Source organism: Ovis aries, chromosome 1 (assembly GCF_016772045.2).
Source record: "Ovis aries strain OAR_USU_Benz2616 breed Rambouillet chromosome 1, ARS-UI_Ramb_v3.0, whole genome shotgun sequence".
Taxonomy (NCBI): Eukaryota; Metazoa; Chordata; class Mammalia; order Artiodactyla; family Bovidae; genus Ovis; species Ovis aries.
In genome coordinates, this window is record NC_056054.1 from 267,361,216 (window position 1) to 267,367,018 (window position 5,803).

Consider the following 5,803-nt stretch of genomic DNA (forward strand, 5'->3'; position numbering starts at 1 on the left):
CCCTAAATGGGAAACCTTGAAAAAAGAAGGGCTAGCTTTGTGGTTTAGAGTTAAGATGGCACCTGGCGGAAGAGATGAGGGTGCGGCCTAAGTTGTTTGTTAAAACTTTTGATTGGCTCTCTTGATTTCCATGCATGTGGACAGCGCGTGATCACCATAGACTCTTGTTACAATGAAGCACATGATGACTTGACCTTTACCGTGATTGGTGCAACTATGGCATATTACAATTTGACCTTTAAAGCGTTTGGTCCAACCCTTGCAAAACCCCCTTGCTTGCCTATGTAAACCAAGAGTTTGTGGCAATAAAGCGGAACTGCTTAGACAAAACCCCTGTCGCGTCTGATTGTCTCTCGCTCGCCAAGGGGCTGGGTTGGCGGACAGCAGGCTCACCTCTCCTTGGGACTCCTCAGCTTTGCTGAGGTAAGTTCCACTGCCTCTCTCTTTCTGCGGAGCGCAGAAACTGGCGCCCAACGTGGGGCACGAAGGGGACGGATGGAAGTGGTGTCACCGTGTGGCTCTGAAAGAGGAGCGATGAAGGACCCTAGGCTGGTCGCAGCGTGGAGCTCCCCTTTAGAGAAGTATCACCCGAGGTAATCCGGATTTCAAGGTGAGTCCCCCTCTGCTTTGAGGGAAGCGGCAAAAAACTCTCCTGACTTATTTTCTTTCTTTTCTTCTTTTCTGATCTGTCTTTAACTCCTTTTTCGAGAGTTTCAGTGAACAGGAGAACAGTTGTAGAGGCAATTGATAAGTCCTGGCTAGGGCCACTCTCTGGCGGACTTTGAAGGCCCTGCAACAAGTGAGCCTCAGTAACTAGAGCCCGACCGGGTGAAACTCTCCTTTAATCATTCTTAACTGAGGATGTGGCCTAGAATCTTCCCTGTGGGCACGGGTCAGGCACTTAAAGGCCATTAGGGAGCCTGCCACTTGAAGACTCCCGTGACAGGATAAGGGGGTCATGGAACAGGCTAGAAACCTCTAGGGTGCCATCCCTCAGCAAGAAAACTTCCGTGCAACGACATAGGCACATAAACAGTTTCAAAAGCATACCACAAGCCCAACTTTCTGGCCGCCACCACTCCCGGTAGGATTTTTGGTGGTTGTCCTCAGTGACTTTTCTTTCTATTCTGTCTCGGCAGCATGGGAAATAACATCAGGAAATCTGATGAGCCCGCACTCAGGGCACTGAGATATATGCTCATAAGCAGGGGACTTGAGATTTCTGATGCTCAGGCCATTAAGGTCTGGGGGACCATTGTACAGTTAGTCCCCTGGGTTGCTTTGGCCAATCTGTTTTCTTGGGACACTTGGGATCGAGTACAAATCCTTGCTAGGCAGCGAGAGATTCAACCCGGTGAGGAGCCCCCCTTAGGGTTCTGTCTGACCATTTCGGCCCTCAAGCTCTGCTTTTCATGGAGCGAGGAGCAGGTCACTGATACGGGTACCCCCAATTCAAAATCAGAAAAACAATGGGAAAAGTTAGACGAAGAACGAGTCATGTTGGACCAAAATATAGCAAAAGAGACTGTAGCAAATAAAGACTCAAGAGCGAATAGTGGGCCATGGGAGCCTTTTGGGGATGATAAAGGGGCGGGAGAGAATAGAGACCCCTCTGATGCCCAGAGACCGGAAGCCCAGGGGAGAGATCTGTGCCCCTCCCTGCCTCCCCCATTTGAGGAAGTTTTGGGAGCACCTTGGGTGGGAGAGAGAATGAGGTCACCTTGGAAAGGGAGAACCTATCCCGGGGACCCTTGGGGATTCCCGCTGCCCTTTACCGGCCCGACTCAAGCCTTTCCTGTAAATGTTAACCCGGGGGGGAATAGGCTGGCAGCCTGGTACCCCTGGGAGGCCAATGATTTAAAAGAGCTCAAAAAGGCAGTGGCAGAGGATGGCCCAAACTCCCCATGGGCAGAAACTATTCTCCAGGGCCTGGCTCGTCAACCTTGTATGACCCAGGACTGGAAGATGCTATGTAAGGCAGTGCTCCCCAGTAACACCTATATCAAATGATGTGCCTTTCTCAAGGAAGAGTGTCAGGCAGAAAGAAATCAAGCTGCCAAACCTGCTATCCCGGTGACTTTCGGGATGTTGTCAGGGACGGCAGATCAATGGAGTATGGGACCTCAACAGGCCACCATTCCTGCTCCTTATACAGATCAGGTGTGGTCCATATGCCTGGCTGCCTGGAAAAAGCTTGCGGAGGGCCCCAGTGAGCCCCCTATATTGGGCATCATGCAAAAAAATAATGAAGACCTCTCCACCTTCATAGATTGGGTGGAAAAGAGTATACAGAGGAAATTCCTTCCGCGGCTCCTGAGAGATCAATTTGTTAGGCTATTAGTCTGGGAAGGGATGAACTCAGACCATAAGTTGGCTTGTGCAGGACAGAAAGACCACTCTATGGAGCAATGGATTGTAGCCACCAAAGACGTGGGGACACAGAGCCATCAGACCCGCTACTTGAACAGGTTAACCCCGTTTATGTACACCATCTTAGGGGTCATCAAAATTTACCTGGATTGCTTTCAATGGGAAATTCCCTGGCTGATAGAGCGGCCTCCCTTACAATCCAAGCTTATAACTTACAAGATGCCTATGATCTTCACGATCTTACTCATATAAATTGGAGAGGTTTCCACAGATCCCTATTAGAGAATTAAAGAAAATTATACATACTTGTAAATCCTGTCTTCCTTATTTACAAGTACTGCCTTTACAGCCCCCAGGAGTAAACCCTTGAGAGCTAAAACCCAATGTGCTATGGCAAATTGATGTGACCCATTATTCTCCTTTTGGAAAACTTAAGTATGTTTGTGTCTATTGACACTTACTCTCAGGCCTGCTGGGCTACTGCCCACACAGGAGAAAAAGCAAAACATGCTCAAAGCCATTTGTTACAATGTTTTGCGACGTTGGGCCTTCCCCATCAAATAAAGACAGATAATGGTCCTTGCTTCATCAGCCAGAGGTTACAGAAATTCTTCCAACAATGGCACATTCGTCATAACCCCGGAATCCCACATAACCCCCAGGGACAAGGCATAATTGAGCACCACCATCAAAATTTAAAGGCTCAATTACAAAAACAAAAAGGGGGAATAAGCCCTCACCAGCAACTTGGAATGGCACTCTTTAAACATTTTAAATTTTTCAAAAAATGAACCGATACCATGTTTTCAAAAACATTGGTCTAACAAAGAAATAAAACCTGAAATACAAGTGAGATGGAAAGACCCCATCACTGGCCAGTGGAAGGGGTCAGATCCACTCCTTACAATGGGAAGAGGATTTGGATGCATATTCCCCGTTGGGGACCCCAGCCCTATATGGGTGCCAGCAAGGAATCTTAAATTTACACCACAAGAAAGAGGTCAAATTTCAAAATCTGACACAGATTAAAGAGACACTCACATATTGAGCCAAGAACAAAAAGTTCTTGAGGCGATCTTTTCTTCCCTTTCAGATCATCGATGCGGCGACCCTGGTGGACACTGCTCCTGGTGATCGTTGGATTACCTATCCTCTCCTTGCTGACCATCATTGACATACCAGGCCATCAACCATGAGGGTACAACAGTGTCAGCATCCATCGAGTTCAACAAGCTCAGACCATCAAGGTTATAAACAACATATCCACTGCCTCTGCTCGAGGATTTCAAACCAGCTCGAACACCTGAGATTTGCCATAACGGGACACCAACAACAGCTTGACCTCCACGCCAGAGCGATCAAGATGTTGAGTGTCTTAGCGTGCATAGACTTCGATGTGAGATACCCCAGCTTTTGTCTGACAGCTTTTCCAGTGTTAAATGAGACTCTAACAGGTGAAAAACGGAGCAACAGATCAATGGGACTGGGTACACCTGGTTTAAAAATGCCTTCTATTTGCTTGTTTTTGTTCTGCTTGTTGTAATGTTAACAGGTAAAAAAAAATCTCACAGCCCGCAATAGGTGCTTACAGCAAAAAATAGTTATGCTTGCCCAGGTCATGGAAAAGGAGCCCCACATTGGGCACCCACAAAACCCCTGGATTAATTTAGTCCTTCAAGAGGTTAACTGAGACAGATAAATAAAAAGAGTTCTAGATGCCTATCATCTAGAGAGATTCTGCCTAGCCCCCAAGAGGTGGCTGGATAGCCAATGACGGGTAAGACCATCAGAGGAGGGCAACCTAAGACAGGCACAGCCACGAGAGGGGCTGGCAAGGCTGAAGGCTGGCCGCCTACAGCTTTATGCCTTGCTCTACAGAACATCAATACAAATGTCTCGAGGGCTTAAATAAAATAAAAAAGGGGGAGATGTGGGGCCCTAAATTGGAAACCTTGAAAAAAGAAGGGCTAGCTTTGCGGTTTAGAGCTAAGATGGTGCCTGGCGGAAGAGATGAGGGTGTGGCCTAAGTTGTTTGTTAAAACTTTTGATTGGCTCTCTTGATTTTCATGCACGTGGACAGCTTGTGATCACCATAGACTCTTGTTACAATGAAGCGCATGGCGACTTGACCTTTACCGTGATTGGTGCAACTATGGTATATTAAAATTTGACCTTTAACGTGATTGGTCCAACCCTTGCAAAACCCCCTTGCTTGCCTATATAAACCAAGAGTTCGTGGCAATAAAGCGGAACTGCTTAGACGGAACCCCTGTCGCGTCTGATTGTCTCTCGCTCGCCGAGGGGCTGGGTTGGTGGACAGCAGGCTCACCTCTCCTCGGGACCCCTCAGCTTTGCTGAGGTAAGTTCCACTGCCTCTCTCTTTCTGCGGAGCACCCCCCGCACTAACTTTATTTTTTAAAGGGGCTTTTATACATTGACTTGTACATAGAGGAAAATGAAAGATGTAAAGTCATGTAGAGTCAGCTCAAACATTCCAGCAGTTTTGCCCTTATCAAAACCAGGAGTTTTTTTGCATACCTTTTCCATAATCAAGGGTCTTATGTTGTGTATATTATCTGCTGGCCTTGGAGGCCTGTTGACATTTTATAACCCTTTTTTGATAAAGGTTGATCAACCAGAAAACTTGTTTTCCCTTGAAGTGTTTATTTATTTTTTTTTATACCTCTAATCTGTGTTAGCCCCAAAAAGTACTAAACAGAGTTACATTCTCATAGAGCAAAGGTGTTCAGTTCAGTTCAGTTGCTCAATCGTGTCTGACTCTTTGCGACCCCATGAATCGCAGCAGGCCTCCCGTCCATCACCATCTCCCGGAGTTCACTCAGACTCACGTCCATCGAGTCAGTGATGCCATCCAGCCATCTCATCCTCTGTCGTCCCCTTCTCTTCCTGTCCCCAATCCCTCCCAGCATCAGAGTCTTATCCAATGAGTCAACTCTTCTCATGAGGTGGCCAAAGTACTGGAGTTTCAGCTTTAACATCATTCCTTCCAAAGAAATCCCAGGGCTGATCTCCTTTAGAATGGACTGGTTGGATCTCCTTGCAGTCCAAGGGACTCTCAAGAGTCTTCTCCAACACCACAGTTCAAAAGCATCAATTCTTCAGCACTCAGCTTTCTTCACAGTTCAACTGTCACATCCATATATGACCACTGGAAAACCGTAGCCTTGACTAGATGGACCTTTGTTGGCAAAGTAATGTCTCTGCTTTTTAATATGCCATCTAGGTTGGTCATAACTTTTCCTTCCAAGGAGTAAGCATCTTTTAGTTTCATGGCTGCAATCACCATCTGCAGTGAATTTGGAGCCCCCCCAAATAAAATCTGACACTGTTTCCACTGTTTTTCCATCTATTTCCCATGAAGGGATGGGACCAGATGCCATGATCTTAGTTTTCCGAATTTTGAGCTTTAAGC

The 5,803-nt window shown here is 46.8% G+C and overlaps 1 long non-coding RNA gene across 1 annotated transcript; it reads left to right on the forward strand.

Moving 5' to 3' along the window:
- Window positions 1-316: 316 nt before the first annotated feature.
- Window positions 317-4,636, forward strand: LOC132658615 (uncharacterized). The gene is made up of 2 exons (XR_009598473.1): window positions 317-610; window positions 3,464-4,636. It is a non-coding gene; the product is annotated as an uncharacterized LOC132658615 (long non-coding RNA).
- Window positions 4,637-5,803: the final 1,167 nt, after the last annotated feature.